This window comes from Manis pentadactyla, chromosome 1 (assembly GCF_030020395.1).
Source record: "Manis pentadactyla isolate mManPen7 chromosome 1, mManPen7.hap1, whole genome shotgun sequence".
Classification (NCBI taxonomy): Eukaryota; Metazoa; Chordata; class Mammalia; order Pholidota; family Manidae; genus Manis; species Manis pentadactyla.
This window is the reverse complement of record NC_080019.1, coordinates 68,265,683-68,287,063: the sequence shown is the minus strand read 5'-3', so window position 1 is coordinate 68,287,063 and position 21,381 is coordinate 68,265,683. Positions and strand designations below refer to the sequence as shown.

General features: G+C 36.9%; 1 protein-coding gene across 6 annotated transcripts in view; it reads left to right on the top strand.

Annotated features, from left to right (window-relative positions):
* Positions 1 to 21,381, top strand: part of PPP2R3A (protein phosphatase 2 regulatory subunit B''alpha) — a 270,561-nt gene that overhangs the window by 245,884 nt on the left and 3,296 nt on the right. The window lies entirely within an intron of this gene.

Sequence of the window (21,381 nt, the reverse complement as noted above, 5' to 3'; positions counted from 1 at the left end):
GGTATGCCTGTATACACATACATATGTGTATGTGTGTCTGTGTATAAGCAAATATTTTTTCTTTGATACATATCACATATGGTAGAATACTGTATCCATTGTTTTTTCCACCTTGCTTTTCCATACTGTATGAAGTTTCTGTTATATAAGATGAATAAGTTCTAGAGCTCTACCATACAATATAGTGTCTGTACTTTATAAACACGGTATTATGCATTTTAAAATATGTTCAGAGAGATCTCATGTTAAGTGCTCCTCCAAAAAACTACACATATACAAAAGAACACAAGGAAATTTTTGAAGTAATGGTTATGTTTAGTACCTTGGTTTTGTTAGTGATGTCACAGATGTATGTGTATGTACAAACTCATCAAGATGTATTCATTAAATGTGTACAATTTTTAGCAATTAAATCTCAACAAAGCTAAAAAAAATACCAACAAAGATTGGGAGGACCATGTAGTGAAGCAGACACCTGAATTTTATGATAGCTGAGGTATAAGGAGGCTTGACAAATATTTTGGGGCCCTTGAGTGTGTGAAGAAAGAAATCAAGAAAAAAATAACTAAAGGTTGGGGAAAAAAACCAACTGATTATTGCATAGATGTGTCTAATGAATGTTCTAAGTTTTTTATAGGTGCATAATATTCCACTGCATGATTATACCATTGTTTTAAAGTCCTCTGTTCATGGACATATATGTCCAATATTTCACTATAAAAATATGTTGTAATGAACAATCTTACATATATGTCATATTATACATATGTAGGATTAATCTCTAGAAGTGTAGCAAATGGCAGACTTTCAAAGACATAGGAGGATTTTAGAGAAACCAACAAGAAATGATGCAGACACCCAGAATGAGCAATGGTGATGAGCCATTACCATCCCTAAGCGTAAACGGACAAGGAGATGAAACTACCACCGAAACCCAGAGAGAGTAGCTACTTGGAGGTCACCTGACAGGACTTGGGACCTTCAGTAATGGGAGTTAACCAACCTGCGACAACCTAGCAAAGAGACAACTGCTAAAATAAATACCCAATTTCATTCTCCTCATACCATGCAGTATCTTTCTAGCACTTTCCTTTGGCTTCCAACAAGAAACCATTCAGGTCTGCCTCCTGGACCACAGAACTAGGAGGAGAGTAGATAATAGTGGGATAAATAGAAAATGTCCAGCTTAGTACATAATGTATAATAGTCCTCCATAAAGCTTGTACATTTTACATCCTACCATTAAGTCTTTATTATCTTTTTAGAGAGCACAGAAGAAGCCATCACCAAACCACATTCTTTAATCTGGAGATTTCCTTAATATACTTAGCTACAAAACTGGAGTCTCATGTTTATGTCCTGTTTACCCAGAAACCCTTAAAACCATTCATCTTTCATTATCTTAAGCCTCAGTACATCAGAAGAGAAGACAGGCAAGTAGATTCACAAGCATGGTTTAGTTTTCTGGCACTGAACTTCCTTAGTAGGAATTAGGATAAGTTTACTAATTTGATGAGTGTTAAGAACATGTATGGATGCTTATAATAGTGGAAATTTGGAGAAAATCTAAGTATCTAGTAGAAAGATTAATAAAATTATCCTACATATATACAGTGCCACCCCAGGTAACCACTAAAAATCATTTTGTGATTGTATACTTCTTGACTATTATAAAGAAAAAATAAGGATATGGAAGGCTTTGAGAAAGCAAGTATAAAATAGAATAGAAAAGAACAAAGTATCAGAAAGAAAATTAAGTATATGTAAGGCAAAAGGGATCTAACTTACTATGCATTAGACAACAGAACAAATGGAATGGAAAGAAAAATTCAAAGATAATAGAAAAGCTCTTTTGAAATAAAAGACCTGTATCCAAAAGGTCAGAAGACACACCATATCCAGAAAATACTGATGATTGACCCCATATAGGTGTGGTGCATTTACCAGAATTCAGAGATAAATAAAAACTTATTTTCTGGGTCTTCTCCATTTAAAAAAAATGCAAGTCACCAGACAGGGGGGGAAAAGTCAGTCTTGCCTCCGATACCTCTACAGTAAAAGTGAATACTGGTAGACCTTGAAACAATATTTACAACTTTCTCAGAGAAAGAAATTCTGTAATCCAAAATTTTATACTAACCCGAGATGACATTCATGCATGAAAATACAAATGGATATTTTCAAACATACAAGAATGCAGAAATATAGCATACATGAGTCTTCTTTAAAATGGACATAGTCATAAAACTAAGAGAAGAACCCAAATAAAGAACCCAAAAATGGAGCAGCCATGGTAAAAAAAGAAATAATAATGAACACTACACTTAATGCATTTAAATGTAGAAAGGGTAGAGATGAGAACATAATATTCTGGAAAAAAATAATGTAGCTAAAACTGGGATGTAGAGGAGAGGAAGAAATCTGTGTAATATGTGTAGTATTCTAGAAATAACAATTTAACTAAAACTGGGACATAGAGAGGAAGAAGATACATGTGTAAGTTTCATTAGCAGGGCCTCAGCCAATACCCTCTAAAGCTGGTAAGTCAAGTTGAGGGTTTAAAAATATTAATTAAAATATGCATTTGAAAAACCAAAGCCAGACTCTAAATATTCTAATTCAATCAGAATTTATGTACACACAAAAAGAAAAACATGGACCTCAAAGCATAAACTAAACTAAAGATGACAAAACCAAAGTAAATATTTTTAATCAGTAAATGAATAAACTTATTAAAAGAAAAAGAAAAGGATTCAATTACAGAATGACAACAGAAGTTGAGTAGAAACAAAGAATGAACACCCCAAAAAAGCTATCCTGGAAACATCATATTTTGAAACAAAAACTCCAAAAAGAAAAAAAAATTGAAACCTATTCATTGCAGCTATAGTAAACTATTCCCTGAAAAAAGATAAAATACTTCCGTGACTTATTGTCCATAGACCATTTACAAAATAAATAATTAGGCACAAAGCAACTTCAGTGGACTTCTAAAAAGTGTAATACAGACCAGCTTCTCATTTCAAGGAGGTAGGCTGAAAGCATACTGTAGTTTTCAGTCTCTCACACCTTATGAAGATAAAATACAGAACACCACTTAAATGAAGAGCAACTGAGTGGACTAGAAGGAAAGCAGATGGGATCAGACTGAAGAGGGAGCCAGAGCTTAGCTCTGTGCAGGAGGATGCAGAAGGTAATGGCTATAGGTAAAGGGAGCAGCTCTGAAGAATGGTTCGTATCTGAGTCTGACTGAAACCAAGAGCAAGAGGGAGCCCAGGAGAGGCAGCATCCAGGTATGTCAAACCTATATCCCATGCTACCCCTAAAGGAAAAGCCAAGTCAATGGGTGCAGGATCTTGGAGCAGAGAAAGCACTGCCACTGAAATATCTGCACCAGCAGCAAGCCCCACCCCCATTCCCACTGAAAACACTATCGACCCCACATTGTCCCTCTTAAGCCGCTAATGCAGAGGCGGCAGTTTTCAACTACATAGAAAAGTGTACAAATATCAAATAGCTGACAAAAACAATAAAATACTCAACAAATGGAAGAACTTTCATCCTTGGAAGGAAACTCACTATAGCAATCAGAACAAAAGATCAAAATGAGTCATTTGCTATTTTTAGAAAGATAAGAGAGAATATTGCACTCTTGAAGCAAAACTGACCAGTTTCTAGAAATGAAAGAAAAAAAACTCAAGTGAGAAACACAGTGATTGGGCTGAATAACAGGATGGACAGAGCTGAGAAGTTTTTTATTTGGGTTATCGATTGTGGAACTGGGGTAGGAAATCCTTGTAAAAATCAATAGAACTAACAACCAGATAATTCCCAGAATTTTAGCTGTTTAAAGAAAAAGAATACACAGGAACAGGAATCAGCAAACTTTTTCTGGCTAGGAAGTAAATATTTTAGGCTTTGCAGGTCTCTCACAACTACTTAGCACTGCCGTTGTGGTTTGAAAGTAGCCATAAGTAGCAATGAGTGGCTTTGTTGCAATAAAATTTTAATAATAGTCTCTGTCATAGTAACTTCATATCATTTTCATGTCATAAAATTTTTTTTTCAAATTTAAAAAGGTAAAAAATCATTCTTAGCTTATTGACAGTACCAAAACAGGTGGTGAGAGTTTTGGCTCACAGACTTAGTTTTAAGCCAGTCTGCCTATGCTAGAGGGAAATTTCAGCGCACAAAAATTAGAGAAGACCTAAAAATCTACCAAAGAGAAAAAAACAGGATTATCCACAAAGTGAACACAAAAAGAAATGGAGCAATATCATTCAAATGCTGCAAAGAAAATAACTTTGAACCTAGAAATCTGTTCCTGTTTAAATGTGAGGGCCAAATAAAGATACTTTCAGACATTCAGAGAAGTTTAATGCCATCCACCGACTATCTTTGCAAGAAGGTAGATGGATGTTGGAGGAAATAGTGGGGTGCAATAGCGATCACAAGCAATAAAATTAGTAAAATTTATTCTTAAACTAGATAAATATTGATCACAGATACTGTTAACGTAAGAGTAAAAGGAGGCCAGGGTAATATGCCATGAATCTTTATTAGGGTGGAGGATGACACTGATAAATTGACATTTTTTAGCAATGGATAGAGTTAAAGTGCATCTGCTGAAAATTTAAGGTCAGTCATTAATAAAAATAAAATGGAAAAAACTTTCTGATCATTTTTAGACGAAGACACTAGATTATTAACTAAAGAAAAAATGAGTAAAGAAAACTCCATCAACTAAAAAGCAAGTATGTTAATCAGCGGCCTTTTGGTGGCAAGTGACCTAAATTCAAATTGGCATAAGAAAAATAGCATAAGCAACAAGGAAATTACTGGCTTATAAAAACTAAAAAGCCCAGGGAGAGCACTGATTTTAAGGACTTTATCTCTTTCATCTCTTAGATAATGCTTTTAGTTCATTCTTTCACCCTGTAGCAAGTTTTTCATATGAAGTGATCACCTAATAGCTTCAAGTTCCAAATAAAAAGGAAAATCCCTTTCCCACAACTTCCAACAAAAGCCCAGGATTTGTGTCCCTTTGCCTCTAATTGACTTGGTTTGTGTCCAATCCCTGAACCAGCTCCTAAAGGAGTTAAGCCTAGAACTAAGCTTGGAGAGGAGTCAAGTCCATCCAAACTACATTTCCCCAAGGTAAATTGGGAAAACCAGAGAATTAAGGCCAAAAAAAAGGGGGAATGCTATATTAATAAAGGAACAATAGATGTCTACTGTAATAAGAAGAGACAAAAAGATACAGTACAAAATAAATGGCCAGAATAGGTTCAGATAATAGTATCAGTCACAAAACCCAGAATGGATTAAAATCCACCTGTATACTATTCTTTAGACTCACACCTAACAGAGGTCCCAAACAAATAGTAACAAGAGGAAATCAGGTATGCCAATGTTGATTAGACAAATAGAATTCAAAGCTTTAAAAGAGATTTATCAGTAATTCAACTGTTGGCCATGAAAATAAATTAGCAACTTTATGTAATATATAAATCAAATCTGATAGAAATACATCAGCAAATTGACAGATCCACAGTCATATAAAAACCCACATAGAAATACATGTAAAAACCAGTCATATAAAAGCCCACATACCAAAAAGGCCAATAATTTGTCAAATCTACCAATATAGTAAAGTATACATCATACCCCAACACTACAGCAGTGGTTCAACTTAACAAAATCATTAACAGATTAAAGGAGAAAAAAAAAGTAAAATGTAAACTGGTTCTTTGACGGCATGTGATAAAATACATTTTGGTTTGGAAAAAAGTCTTAATACTAAACAAATTTAAGAAGAGCACCTAAACAGATAAAGGGTATTAATCCCATACACCCAAAATAATAACCAGGTGTACTACAAAGCCATAGTAATTATACCTAGTATAGTATCCATGCCAAAGCAGAAAACTCACACATAGCAATGTAGTATATGATACAGTCTTTTCTTGACACATTTAAGACACTCATTAGTCAGTAAAATGGTGGGGTGAGAAAAGTGCATATTAAACTAGTGTCTGCATGCAAATAAGACTTTAAAAGCTTACAAGTAATGGGAGAAACTTATAAGGAGATTATGGATTTGAGTACATTTTTTAAATGACAAGTTATGTATCGTAATCAAAAGGCAAACAAACTGAGTTGCATAATATGACCAGTAGTATTCTTTTATAAACTTGGTTCTTCTTAATAGAACATGAATATTGACCAATTCTAAAACAGTCAAAAAACAGAAATTTCACCAGGAAAAAAAAAACATGAAAATTCCCACTTGACCAACAGTGAAGATGCAATAGCCAGATGTAACAATTTTAAATGTATACATACTTAATAGCACCCAAAAATATATGAAACAAAAGTTGTCAGACAATTCAACAATTACAGTTGGACATTTCAACACTCCTCTGTCTCTATTTTTATCAGTTATTGAAAATAACTTACAGTTATTGAAATTCAGTAAGGATACAGAAGATTCAAACAATGCAATGTATTTATTCAGTATCTAGAGAATAATCCACAAAACAAAGTATAGTTTTTTCAAGGGCACATGGAACTTCTCCAGGACAGACCATACATTAGGTGACTCAACAAATTCAAATGGATTACAGTAATATATTTGGTCTTACCATAAGAGAATTAAATTAGAAATCAGTAACAGTAATCGGGGAACCTCAAAATATTTGGAAAGTAAATAACACACTTCTAAAGACACATGGGTCAAAGAAGAAACCACACAGAATTTTTAAATTATCTTGAAATGAATGAAAATAAAATAACATGAGAGTGTATGCTTTGCAGTTAAAGCAGCACTTGGAGGAATATTTATGGCTCAGAAGGGTCTAACATCAATATTACAAGCTTCCATTTTAAGAAGCTAGAAAAAGAAGAGCAAACTAGACCCAAAATAAGTAGGAAGAAGGAAATAATCAATTTCCAAGTAGAAATACATGAATTAGAAATAGGAAATCAATATGAAAGAACTGATGAAACCAAAAGTTGGGCCTTCATAAAGATTTTTTTTTAACAAAAGATAAATCTTTAGCTAGACCAAGAAAAAAAGAGATAAGGCACAAATTAACAAAACCAAGAATGAAGGAGGAGGCATCACTATAGATACTACAGAATTTAAAATAACTATAAAAGAACATTATGAATAACTTTATCCTAGTAAATTTCATACCTTAGATGAAATGGAACAAAATCCTAGAAAAACTCAAATTACCAAAACTGACTCAAAAGAAATATAAAATTGGAGTAGACTATATCAAGTAAAGATGGTGAATTAGTTACTAAGTCTTCCCCAGAAGAAAAGTCCAGGTCCAGATGGTGTCACTGGTAAATCCTGTCAAATGCTTAATACCAATCTTTCAAATATGAATACTTCCAGAAAACAATAGTAAGAGGGAATACTTCCAAACTCATTTTATAAAGCCAGTATTACCCTGATACCAAAGCCAGACAAAGACACTGCAAGGAATGAGAACTACAAACCAGTATATCTCATGAACATAAATATAAAACTTCTTTTAAAATATTAGCATATCAAATCCAGCAACACATGAAAAAGATTATGCATACTATGTGGGGTTTACCACAGGAACAGAAGCCTGGCATAACATCCAAAAATCTATTAATGTAATACACCATACTGATAGAATAACTGAGAAAAAGCATATGATCATTTCCATAGACACAAAGAAGCATCTGACAAAATGCAACATCCATTCACAATAACTCACCCAAGTAAAGCTAGAAGGGAACTTCCTTAACTTGATAAAAGGCATCTATAGCTAACATCATACTTAACAGTAAAAAACTAGTCTTCCCCCTAAGACCAGAAGCAAAGCAAGGATGTTTCTATGCCTCACTGTTTCTACTCAACATTATAACTGAGGATCCTATCCTGTGCAGTAAGACAAGAAAAAGACATTAAAAGTATTCAGATTGCAAAAGTAGTAAAACTATCTATTTACAAATAATGTAACTTTTAAGTAGGAAATAAGAAATCATAAAAGTTAGCAGAACTAATAAACTAGCAAATTCTCACTATAAGCCCAATATACAAAAATGAGTTGTATTTCCATATACTAGAAATGAGAAATCCAGTACGGAAATTCAGATAAAAAGAACAATTCTATTCATATTAACATTAAAAAGAATAAAATAATTAGGAATAAATATAAAACTACATTTGCACACTAAAAGCTACAAAACAGTGCTGAAAGAAATTAACAAAGACCTAAATACATGGGATTAGAAAGCTCAGTATTACTAAATGTCAATTCTCCCTAAATTGAGCTACAGATTTAACCCATTCCCTATCAAAATTCTTGCAAGCTTTTGTTGTAGAAATTGGCAAACTGATCCTAAAATTTATATCAAATGCAAAGTACCTAGAATACCCAAACACTTTTTTAAAAGAATGAAGTTGAGGGACTTGGGCTGCCTTATTTCAAAACTTACATTGTACCATTGGTAAGTATATACATAGGTAAACATAACATTCTTGAAATAGACTTTCATATATACGGCAAATTAATTTTCAACTAGTGGAAAGGACAGTCTTTTCAAAAATAATGCTGAAATTGGATGTTTATGTGAACAAAAAACCTCAGTCCATACCACACACCATATACAAAAATAACTCTAAATAGAGAAAACTGTCAATAAATTGGACTTCCTTCAAAATTAAGAACTATTACTCTTCAAGAGGCACCATTAAGAAAATGAAAAGATACTGCCTAAAGCAATCTACAGATCCAATGCAATTCCTATCAAAATACCAACAGCATTCTTCAACAAACTGGAACAAATAGTTATAAAATTCATATGGAACTACCAAAGACCCCTAATAGCCAAAGCAATCCTGAGAAGGAAGAATAAAGCTGGGGGGATTATGCTCCCTAACTTCAAGCTCTACTACAAAGCCACAGTAATCAAGACAATTTGGTACTGGCACAAGAACACACCCATAAACCAATGGAACAGACTAGAGAGCCCTGATATAAACCCAACCATATATGGTCAATTAATAAACCATAAAGGAGCCATGGATATACAATGGGGAAATGAGAGCCTCTTCAACAACTGGTGTTGGCAAAACTGGACAGGTACATGCAAGAGAATGAAACTGGATTATTTTTAACCCAGTACACAAAAGTAAACTCAAAATGGATCAAAGACCTGAATGTAAGTCATGAAACCATAAAACTATTAGAAGACAACATATGCAAAAATCCCATGAATATAAACGTGAGCAACTTTTTCCTGAACGCATCTCCTCGAGCAAGGGAAACAAAAGCAAAAATGAACACGTGGGACTACATCAAACTAAAAAGCTTCTGTACAGCAAAGGACACCATCAACAGAACAAAAATGCATCCTACAGTATGGGAGAATATATTTGTAAATGACATATCCAACAAGTGGTTACCGTCCAGAATATATAAAGAACTCATATGCCTCAACACCCAAAAACCAAATAACCCTATTAAAATATGGGCAGAGGATATGAAGAGACAATTCTCCAAAGAAGAAATTCAGATGGCCTTCAGACACATGAAAAGATGCTCCACATCACTAATCATCAGGGAAATGCAAATTAAAACCCCAATGAGATATCACCTCACACCAGTAAGGATGGCCAGCATTGAAAAGACTAAGAACAACAAATGCTGGTGAGGATGCAGAGAAAGGGGAACCTCCTACACTGCTGGTGGGAATGTAAGCTAGTTCAACTATTGTGGAAAGCAATATGGAGGTTCCTCAAAAAACTAAAAACAGAAATACCATTTGACCCAGGAATCCCACTCCTTGGAATTTACCCAAAGAATACAACTTCTCAGATTCAAAAAGACATATGCACCCCTATGTTTATTGCAGCACTATTTACAAAAGCCAAGATATGGAAGCAACGTACGTGTCCATCAGTTGATGAATGGATAAAGAAGAGGTGGTACATATACACAATGGAATACTATTCAGCCATAAGAAAGAAACAAATCCTACCATTTGCAACAACATGGATGGAGCTGGAGGATATTATGCTCAGTGAAATAAGCCAGGTGGAGAAAGACAAGTGCCAAATGATTTCCCTCATTTGTGGAGTGTAACAATGAAGAAAAAGTGAAGGGACAAAACAGCAGCAGACTCACAGTCTCCAAGAAGGGAGTAGTGGTTACCAAAGGGGAAAGTTGTGGGAGGACGGGTGGGGAGGGAGAGAGATGGGGATTAAGGGATATTATATTTAGTACGCATGGTGTGGGGGATCATGGGGAGAACAGTGTAGCACAGAGAAGGCACATAGTGAATCTGTGTCATCTTACTACACTGATGGGCAGTGACTGCAATGGGGTATGGGTGGGGACTTCATAATATGGGTAAATATAGTAACCACATTTGTTTTTCATGTGGAACCTTCAAAAGAGTGTATGTCAATAATACCTTAACTTAATTTAAAAAAAGAAGAAAATGAAAAGATAGACTTGGAGAACATTTCTAAACATCCTGATAAAGGACTCATATTCAAAATATAAAAGGAACTCTTACAGCTCATAATAAGACTAATATCCTAATTTTTTAATGGACAAAATATTTGAATAAACACTTGACTAAATTAGAAAGTATGAACAGCAAATAGGGTGTGAAAAGATGTTCTACAGTGTTAGGCATTAGGAAAGTGAAACTTAAAACCACAATGAGATACAATATACAGCCACCAGAACAGCCAAATCACCAGATGGCAATGGTGTGGAAAGCTGAAACCAGGTGGGAATATAAAATTATATAGCCTCTTTAGAAAAGTTTGGCAATTTCTTAAGAAATTTTACACTCATTATATGAATCAGAAGTTCCACTCCTAGGAATCTACCCAAAAGAAATGTTCACCCAAACTTGTACATGAATGTTTATAGCAGCACTAATCATAGTAGCTCAAACTGAAAATAACCCAAATATCCATCAAACTGGTGAGCTGATAAAATACATTATATCCATATAATGGAATGCTACTCAGCAATAAAAAAAGGAAAGAACTATTGGTAACAACATGGGCAAATCTCAAAATAATTAAGCCAAGTGAAAGAAGATAAACAAGACTGTATTCCATTTTTGTATGATTCTGTTTATATAACATTCTAGAAAATGCAAACTGATCTATAATGACAGAAAGCAAATCAGGGTTACCTGGGGAGAGGGACAGTGATTATAAAGGAGCAAGAGGAAACTTTGCTGAGGGGAGGATGGATATTTTCATGATCTGGAATGCTATAATGCTTTAACAGGTGTATGCAAAAGTCAAAACGTATTGATTGTACAATTATTTTGAGCAATTTATATTGAAATTGTCGACTATACCTCAGTAAATAAAAGAACTGTTACATGCAAAACCATAGATGAATCTCTCAAAAATATCACTCTAGTGGAAGAAGCCAGACACTGAAGATTACATATGATTCGATTTCTATGAAATTTCTAGAAAAGGCAAAATAAGGAGATCAGTAGTTCTGCCTACTTGTGGGAATGAGTGGAGAGGAAACGCAAAGAGAAAAGGGGGATGGAGAGATGAAAGTGTTCCAAAATCGGACTGTGGTGATGGTCGCACAATTGTAAAAATTTACTGCGACACACTGAACACTTAAGGTCAGTGAATTCTATAGTATGTAAATTAAGTAACTTTTAAAAAGAGGCAAAGAAATTTCTAGCTTATTAAACTGGCCTCAATTTTTTTAAAGATAATTTTGAAAATAATAAGTCAATAAATGTTTGCATTCCTGCTGTACACTAAGCATTATTGGATGTTGGTGAACACAGACAAGATCCCTGCCTTAGCAGGGAAAATAAACTTTTAACTGCCCTTTCCGAGAGGAAGCCCATCACAGCGGCACCGCCGCCCTGGGCTCACCGTGCGGTAGACAAGCACTCCCACATATCGCTGGCACAGCAGTAGACCCAGCCTCTCTGCAGTAATCAGACAAATACATAGCAGCCGCTAAATGTATACCCTCTGATTCCCCATTCTCATTCTGGGTATCTTACTGTAAATAATCAGAAAGTTGGGTAGACTTGTTATATCTAAGTAATTGGCCCTGGTCACTGGTAATTCTAAAATAAAAAAATTCAGAACTACACAAATGTACAATAGAATGGTTAAATAAGTCACAATCTCTCTGTGTCATTTTACACAGACATTTAAATTTTGTGCTTGCACAAAAATATAAAGAAATCAGGGTTATAAAAATGTGATATAATCTCAATATTAGAAGTGCTTGTATGTGTATACACAAGCTAAAAGGTAAGGCTTCAGAATATTAACAGTAGTTAACTCTGGTCTGTAGAATTGCAAGTAACTTGATTATAGTGTTCTATAATTTATAAGGCTTATATAACATGCATGGATTACTTTAATAAACAGGAAAAGAACTATTTTTCTCTCCTTTATCTTTTTACAAAGGTATTGTGTTTAAATAGGTAATACAAAGGTAATATGTACTCACTCAGAGGAGTGGAATATAGAAATAAAAGTCTTTCATCTAAAATCCACCATGCACAGACAACCTCTTTTAACATTTTGAATTAGATCCTCCTAGACATTTCTATGCAAATAGATAATTTGCATAAAACTGGAATTTATACTACATATTGCTTAGTAACTTGTTTTAAGTAACTTGTTTTAGGAGAATATAGAGATAGCAGGTCTAAACACTTAGATGTTTGTTAGCCTGAAAAGAAGATAAACTGATGCAGCTAAAGAGAATAAATAATTGGCTCAAGCAAAAGTTTTTTCTAGTTTTGGGAGTGCTCAGAGAATGTGCCAGTGTGTGTGGAGGGGAGAGAACGGAGGCACAGGGATGTCAGACAGACAGCCAGGTGAGGGGTCACAAGAGGAGATGCAGAGACCAGCTGCAGTGAAATCTGACCAGTGTATATGAGAGGCTTCTACAGGACACCTTCTCCTGCTGTGGGAGATAAGATACGGCCTGCAGAGAGCATGTCCCTAGGGGAGAGGGGCAGGCTTACAACAGCCACAGCCTGTAGAGTAAGCCAATTGCATGTCAACAAAGGAAAAGAAAAGCGTGTTTACCAATATTAGAAACTGACTAACATATTTTAAAAGCCAGACCCAGAATCCCAAGATTACACCAGCTAGGGCATCAGCTCAAGAGGAATTAAAAGTAAGTCAGAGTATGTCAATAGAAATTACCAGATTAAATATTAGAAAGTGAGGCATAATGATGGCACCACAGAAAGAGCAGAGGTTTAGGAGCCAGACAGAACTGGTTCTACCTATCATTCAGCAACTGGGCAGGTTACCTGAATCCTGAGGCTCAGTTTCAGAAGACACCAGCAACTGCCTTCCAAGATGGTCGTAAGAATCTTAAGATAATGCCTATAAACACCTGGCACATAGTAGATAGCTGATAAATAGTAGCTATTACTGTTACTACTCTGTGTGGGAAGAGATATGCTGTAACATTATGGTTAAGAGCATGGAATGTATAGTTAGACAAGCCTAATAAATTCAAATCGTTGCTCTATCACTTACCAGCTGTGTAACACCAGGCATGTGAGCCTCAGCATCTCCTATACAATGAGAACATTAACTGCCACACTGAGCTGTTTTTTAAGGATTAAGTAAAACAATGTATTTAATATCTTTATGTTACAGTGTCTTTAGACATAGCGCCTATGTAATCAGTAAACAGCAGTTACTGTTATTGCCCCTTCAGGGATCTTGGCCACATTCTGTAACCTCTCTGAACTTCAGCTGCTGTAATGTTACCTTGTTCCCTTTGTCCCCAGGGCGCAGTACTGGGCACACAGCACACAGTAAATATCTGTTGCATGAACAGCAGGATTGTACTGAGAATCAGTGATGATGTATATAATGTATCCAACAGTGTCTGGCATATAAATGCTGGGAGAAATGGAACTCTGTCTAAACTCCTCAAGGGCAAAGAACTTTGTTTTGCTCATCTTGTAATCCCAGCACCTAGCAAACTGGGGGTATGCAGGAGATCCTCAACAAATGTTTACTGAGTGACACAGCAGCTGCCACCCTCATTACATGGGTAACTACAGGAGGCCAGGTGACCCTCCAAAAACAACTTGAAATTCTCCATCTACTTTACCATCTGACAGCAAACACAGGTAGCCTTTGTACTCAGTGCCTGTACCACGTTATTCAAGGTTGGTACTTAGGGAATGCCTTTAGTAACTTAGTAATGACTCCAGATTTCACTGAGGGCAGAGGACCACGGGTCTCCACAGGTATGAGGCTGCAAACACTGAATCACCACATCTAGCACATGACATACAGCAGCCTTTGTATGATGCAATCAAGATAATGAGTGGTCATCAGGGAAACCAGAAAGACACAAACCTACTCAGCTAAACACGGCACCTGTATGAAGATAACAGGTTAATGACATCAAATTTATTTATTACTAACATTCTTATGGTTTCAGCAGTAGAGTAAAACAACACAAAAACTACATAAAGCAGACTAAAGGGTCCTCCATGTTGCTGTCCTAAATGGACATGTGAAATGATCAGAAACAAGCTTTTCTACCATACCTGATTACTTCAGATACTTAGTTAAGAGTCTTTTATATTTTCTTAAAAATACTTTCTAACAGGATATTCTGATATTTCATGACAGCTTTACATTTGGTTAACTGAGATTAAACACAGTTTCTTAGTCTGAGAGTCTTTATCTAACTAGTAGAGAAATACAGGCTTGCAGCAGAAAAAAGCAGGAAATATAAAGAGATGTAAATCACCCTTGGTTCAGTCATCCAGAGAAAATCATTATTTACACTTCAAGCTTTTGATGCTAATGTTATAGTGTGTTCAGAAACAGACTTCTAATGGTTCAGAGTTCCCTCAAGCAATAACTCACATCCATTTCCCTATTACTGGACATTTAGACAGCTTAGAAGAACTGTTCCTTACTGGTATGTTTTTTTGTGGGGTTTTTTTTTTGTATCATTAATCTACAATTACATAAGGAACATTATGTTTACTACACTACCCCCGTCAACAAGTCCCCCCCACATACCCCATTACAGTCACTGTCCATCAGCGTAGTAAGATGCTGTAGACTGACTACTTGTCTTGTGTGTGTTGTACAGCCCTCCCCATGTCACCCTCCTACATTATGTCTGCTAATAGTAATGCCCCTTTTTTTCCCCCCACTTATCCCTCCCTTCCCACCCATCCTCCCCAGTCCCTTTCCCTTTGGTAACTGTTAGTCCTTTCTTGGGTTCTGTGGTTCTGCTGCTATTTTGTTCCTTCAGTTTTTTTTTTGTTCTTATACTCCACAAATCAGTGAAATCATTTGATACTTATTTTTCCACCTGGCTTATTTCACTGAGCATAATAGCCTCTATCTCCATCCATGTTGTTGTAAATGGTAGGATTTTTCTTCTTCTTATGGCTGAATAATATTCCATTGTGTATATGTACCACATCTTCTTGATCCATTCATCTACTGATGGACACTTAGGTTGCTTCCATTTCTTGGCTATTGTAAATAGTGCTGTGATAAACATAGGGGTGCATATGTCTTTTTGAAACTGGGCTCCTGCATTCTAAGGGTAAATTCCTAGGAGTGGAATTCGTGGGTCAAATGGTATTTCTATTTTGAGTTTTTTGAGGAACCTCCATACTGCTTTCCACAATGGTTGAACTAATTTGCACCCCCACCAGCAGTGTAGGAGGGTTCCCCTTTCTCCACAACCTCACCAGCATTTGTTGTTGTTTGTCTTTTGGATGGTGGCCATCCTAACTGGTGTGAGGTGATATCTCATTGTGGTCTTAACTTGCACTTCTCTGATGATTAGCAATGTGGAGCATCTTTTCATGTGTCTGTTGGCCATCTAAATTTCTTCTTTGGAGAACTGTTCAGATCCTGTGCCCATTTTTTAATTGGATTATTTGCTTTTTGTTTGTTGAGGTGCATGAGCTCTTTATATATTTTAGATGTCAACCCTTTATCGGATCTGTCATTTATGAATATATTCTCCCATACTGTAGGGTACCTTTCTGTTGCATTGATGGTGTCCTTTGCTGTACAGAAGCTTTTCAGCTTGATATAGTCCTACTTGTTCATTTTTGCTTTTGTTTCCCTTGCCTGGGGAGATATGTTCATGAAGAAGTTGCTCATGTTTATGTCCAAGAGATTTTTGCCTACGTTTTTTCCTAAGAGTTTTATGGTTTCATGACTTACATTCAGGTCTTTGATCCATTTCGAATTTACTTTTGTGTTTGGGGATAGACAATAATCCAGTTTCATTCTCTTACATGTAGCTGTCCAGTTTTGCCAACACCGACTATTGAAGAGGCTGTCATTTCCCCTTGTATGTCCATGGTTCCTTTATAGTATATTAAATGACCATATATGTTTGGGTTAATGTCTGGAGACTATTCTGTTCCACTGGTCTGTGGTTCTGTTCTTGTGCCAGTACCAAATTGTCTTGATTACTGTGGCTTTGTAGTAGAGCTTGAAGTTGGGGAGTCCCTCCCACTTTATTCTTCCTTCTCAGGATTGCTTTGGCTATTAGGGGTCTTTGGTGGTTCCATATGAATTTTTGAACTATTTGTTCCAGTTCATTGAAGAATGCTGTTGGTATTTTGATAGGGATTGCACTGAATCTGTAGATTGCTTTGGGCAGGATGGCCATTTGACAATATTAATTCTTCCTAGTCAAGAGCATGGGAATTAATTTCCATTTGTTAGTGTCCTCTTTAATTTCTCTTAAGAGTGTCTTGTAGTTTTCAGGGTATAGGTCTTTCACTTCCTTGGTTAGGTTTATTCCTAGGTATTTTATTCTTTTTGACACAATTGTGAATGGAATTGTTTTCTGAATTCTCTTTCTGCTAGTTCATCGTTAGTGTATAGGAAAGCAACAGATTTCTGTGTATTAATTTTGTATCCTGCAACTTTGCTGAATTCCGATATTAGTTCTAGTAGTTTTGGAGTGGAGTCTTTAGGGTTTTTTATGTACAGTATCATGTCATCTGCAGATAGTGACAGTGACTTCTTCACCAGTCTGGATGCCTTGTATCTCTGATTGCCATGGCTAGGACGTCCAGTACTATGTTGAGTAACAGTGGGGAGAGTGGGCATCCCTGTCTTGTTCCCAATCTTAGAGGAAAAGCTTTCAGCTTCTCGCTGTTAAGTATGATGTTGGCTGTGGGTTTGTACTGGTATGTTTTTTAAGTGGCTTTTTCCTTTATATTAAATATAAACTTACATGAATCACTCTTCCTAAGAGCTGCAGCTTTACTTCCATCAGCACTGGAATAAAAGGCACTGTAAGCAAAAATGGCCAGCCAGAAACCCACCAGAATATCTTCTAGGAATATACCTAGTGAGAATCAAGTCTGGAGTAAGGGACTGTGTATAGCCTGGCTGTCCTCCATGAAGTGGGAGAATTTATCAAAGAAGCAAGGATAATCACAGTGGGGCAGGGGAAGGTGCTACTAAAATTCTGTGTGTTTACTGGGGCATGGGAAGAAACAGAAGGAATGACAGGAACTAATATTCCAAAGCATGAATTATAATCTTAAATGTAGAATAGTCTTTATTTTTTATAGGGCTCAGTAAACAGAAACTTTATTTGTACCTGAAGTTAATACAATGTTTTACTTTTTTTCTGTATTCAACGACTCAAAGCCCAATTTTAATGCATATGAATAGATACTACTCATACCTACTTTATGCCAGGCACTGTGGTTGGTATTAAAAATGAATGAATGAAAACCTGTTCCTCTCTTCAAGTTCATAATTAGAATATATTTAATCCAAATTTTTATACTATCTGCATCCAAAATAAGTAAGAATAACAATTGGATGGCTCTGTGACCCTGGGCAACTACAGGAGATCCTCAGCCTTCCAAAATGAAATGAGATCAGCTTTCTGAGGCAGCGAAGTGGGTGGTACATATTAGGAAACTTTTAATAAGAGTTGAACCAAATACCCAATTTCCAAAATATTTCAGCTAATCCATTTTAAATAAATGGCTTAGGATTTAAAAGTATAAAGGTAAAATTCAACCACTATTTCTAAAGCATTATAGATGCCAAATTAAACAACTACTTAGCATTTTCTTCTATGCTTATAGCCACCATGTTTTAGATCCCCTTAGATAAGCCCCAAATCACATATTCTATCCTTTTGCCCCTTTAAATTGTCAGAATTCCCAAAATGGAATCAAACTACCCAGACAACACCCTGAAACTACAAATAAATCCTTTGTCAGACATATGTGTCAGTCACCATTTCTACTTCCATCCCAGGAATCCGCAAAAGTAGCCCTAATACTTTTGCCCAGTTGCTCATCTGAAAGGGAAAACTTAGGGAAACAGGTTTCTAAAGGCAAACATATTGCTAGCAAAAATGCATGAACAATTATTTTCCCTTCGGCTAACAATACTATGTTAATACTAAGGCAAAGAATTTGTTGTCAGCTTGATACCCAGGATTTCTTAAGAAGTTTGTCAACCCTATGAGTTCTGCTTTAATCCTTTGACCTCTACTTATTCAAAAACTGCCAGTTAAATTAACAGAAAACTTAATGAACAATCTTGATTTGAGTGTAGAGGAATCCGGGTGACCTACAAGGAAACCCGGGAGTGGTCATTTGGAAGGATCAGCACTCTCCCTCAGGAATTCCTGGAGAGCTGGGTTAAAGCTCTCATAGTTCTGAGTTCAGTGACTTCAAGATGACTTCCGTGCTCTCAGCCTTTTACTGACTCCAGCCTCCCCCATAACTTGGCACTTCATTGCACAAGAGCATTCAGTTCTCACTTTTCATTCAACAATTCATTTTGAACACCTAGTGCCAGGAACTACACCCAAGAAATTGGTGGTTTACAAAACAGACACTTTACAATGGAGTGGAGCAGACATTTAATTATGTAATGAAGGAAAAAATGGGGTGACTAGTCATGAAGAGAGTCTTGCAACTTAGGATACTGAGGGAAGCATTTCCTGAGGAGGTGATGAGAACCTGTAGGTTGAGAAGGAAATAGTTATGCAAGAAGCAGGGAACAGAAATATTCTGGGCAGAGGGAAAAATATGTGCACTCGCTCTGAGGCAGGAAATAGTGTGTTGCAGACATTTTAAAAGGCCAGTGTAGCTGGAGTATAGTGAGCAAAAGAGGGAAATGTGGCTGGAAAAATCAGCAGGGGCCAGAGCACGCAGCTCCTGGAGAAGCTACTGACAAAGAGTTAAACAAGGAAGGATATAATCCCACTTACATGTTTTGAAGATTACTCTGCTAGTTTGGTAGAGGTGCAAGAATCAAAGCACGGAGACATACAAGGAAGCCAGAGACATCTAAGTAAGAGAAGAACCTTTCAAATGACATCTCAGAGTAAAAGATGAGCACAAGTTACCCAAAGGGGTAAGGGCACCACATGCCACTGAAAAACATGCACAGTGGCATTCAGACCCAGGACCATGACCCATTCTGACATAGTAAGTAGCCTGGTATGGCAGTATCCAAGGGTACATGACAAGAGTGAAGGCAGGAAAACCAGTTGTTAGAAAACTATTACATTAATCCAAGCAAGAAAGCATGGTGCCCTAAACTACATCAGTGTCAACGGGGAGGACGAGACAGGACTGTATCCATGTGGCACTGTAAGTGGTAGAAGAGGGATTTGAAGAAGGCAGAGAAGAGCAACTTGGGGTCTAAATTTCTAATTGTTTGCACTCAAATAAAGTAGGTAGAACACCAAGGTGTGAGATGGGTGAGCTCAGGTTTGTACACACTGTCATACTGCAAGAGCCATGAAGTAGGCAGCTGGATACGTGGTGGTCACTACCTTAGAAAGAGGCTGAGGCTGGACATACACATTTACCAACCACAGGTGAACGAATAGCAGATAAAGCCATGAAAAAGGCTGATTACCCAGGAAAATACAGAGAGAGAGCTTAGTCCAGTAAGCTGAACATGCTGGCACAGAAGGGGCCAGAGCCTCAGCAGGTCTCCTCACAGCACTGATGTAAGCTGGGTGACCGTGTGAGGTGCTGCCCAGCACACTGTGGGATGTTTGGCATCATCCCAGACTCTACCCACTAGGTGCCCGCAGCACCCACCCGGCCATGACAATCCATTGTGTCTCCAGACTGCCAAATTTCTTCCAGGGAGGAGGGGGAGCTGACAGGGGATCACCCCCAGGTGGGAACCAATGAGTCAAGAGTAAGAGGAGCTCCAGGACACGGACAGCATGCTCAGATCTGTAGGATTCCTCCAAAGTCTCTGTACTACTCATGGTGCCTTGAAAGTACAAAAGAAATGGCAGGTAACATTCCGCTATCCCAACCCATAAGGCATTGGAATCTTTGTATGTACTAGACTGGAACAAATCCATTGCTAGAAATCACATTTCTGGTATAGGGCCACAGTAGAAAAAAATATGTATTCTTTTGTAAAAATTTATTCACCAATGACATACAAAAAAACTTGTGGCCCTGCCCCCTAGGTGTCACCAGCCTGCTCCAGTAAGCCCCAGCATTTCTCCATCATTAATACCAAACATTTCCCAAGAGTATGATTTATAGGCCCTCTCATCTAACCTCCACTCGATCCTTACGCGTAGGAACTGCTCTCTCACCAGTTAAGGGAACTGATGCAGTGGGGTTATTAAAGTACCTTTCCCAAGTGTCAAGGATTAAACAGATTGGAACATGGCTTCGGGGTCTGACTTCACAGTCCACGTGCTAAAGCTAAACCACTTACTCTTCCAGACGGCCTCCGTTAGGCACAAGCTCTGTGAGCAAGGGGCTGGTTCAGTCTTTTTCACCTAGCATTGGCTTAGCAACAGGACCTTGAATATTTACTAAAAGTCTCAGTTAAGACCAAACTCTTACTCTAGATCTGCACTAAGGTGTTTAAGGCCTTGAGAGCTCAGAGAGCAAGTTATGACAGCAAAGAGAGGAAAATGTTTTCCACTCTGACAGGAAATAAGCAGTCAGTGTCTGACACTGAATTGCTAGAATTAAGTTTTGTCCCAGAAATGGAGGCTCTTTACCTTCAACCCTGCTTCACTCCCATTAAAGCAGTTACCTCTTTACTGCCTCCTTATCCAATATATGCCAATTACTTTGAGGCCTCAAATTGTTGGGGTAGAATGGAAGTAGAAATTAAGTACGGAATGAAGTATTCTTGCAAAATGAATGCAACTGTAAATATGTTAGGATCACAAACTGGTACTCAAAAGGAAGTTTTCTAAACATCAGATAGGCCTTTTTTTTAACATTCTACCTCCTATTCAAAAATGTTTTAGAAGTTGGATAGGTACCACCTGGATATACCTGCCTCAGCATATTTTCCCTCACTAGTCAGCCTTG